This window comes from Crocuta crocuta, unplaced genomic scaffold (genome assembly GCF_008692635.1).
Source record: "Crocuta crocuta isolate KB4526 unplaced genomic scaffold, BGI_CrCroc_1.0 scaffold467, whole genome shotgun sequence".
NCBI classification, from domain to species: domain Eukaryota; kingdom Metazoa; phylum Chordata; class Mammalia; order Carnivora; family Hyaenidae; genus Crocuta; species Crocuta crocuta.
In genome coordinates this window covers 3,985,274-3,985,977 of record NW_027530632.1, presented here as the reverse complement: position 1 = coordinate 3,985,977, position 704 = coordinate 3,985,274, and positions in this window count along the sequence as shown.

Here is a 704-nt window from a genome sequence, read left to right as displayed (position 1 = left end):
CTTTTCATAAGAAAAGCAAACGATCCCTCCTGGTTTATGTTTCTTTGACACGAGCCACGTGAGCACATCGGGCCCGGGCTATTTCTGGAGGTGTGCGTGTTTGGACACATGCAAGCGTGGGTGCCTGAAGCCACTGTGGTTCCTTGCTTGGGCAGAGCCTAGAGAAAAGAGGGTGTAGAGTAGGTCATCGAAGCACGCGAGGGGCTGTGTCCCAGACTCCAGCCAGAGAGCAGAGCAAAGCACCCAACACCAAGGGCAGCAGGCTTCCTCCTGGGGCTTTCTCTGCAGACATCAAACCGGGGACTTGCTCGCTCTCCCTGCTGGGTGCCTACCNGAGACAACTCCCTTTTCTTGTTTTATACATTTTATTCATACATTTCTCCAACTTTGAAATGACAAAAGCCCAATTCTATGGTTTCCCGTTACACAGCATCCTACAAGTATGTATATTCTACAAAGAATACTATGGAGTTTCTCTTCCTCCCCTGTTACACAAGAGATAACCGATTAGGGTTCCATCGACTTGTACTGTCACTGGCAGCGCACCAGCGTTCGGCTTGTTCTGGCGACAGGGCAGAGGGATCAGGGCGGGAGGGCGTGTGCTAAGGCATGTAAATAGATACACACAGAGAGAAAGAAAAGTGGGACATTTACAAAGAATCCAAACCTTTCTGTGCCCCTCCCCTCCTGGGTGTTGAAGGACC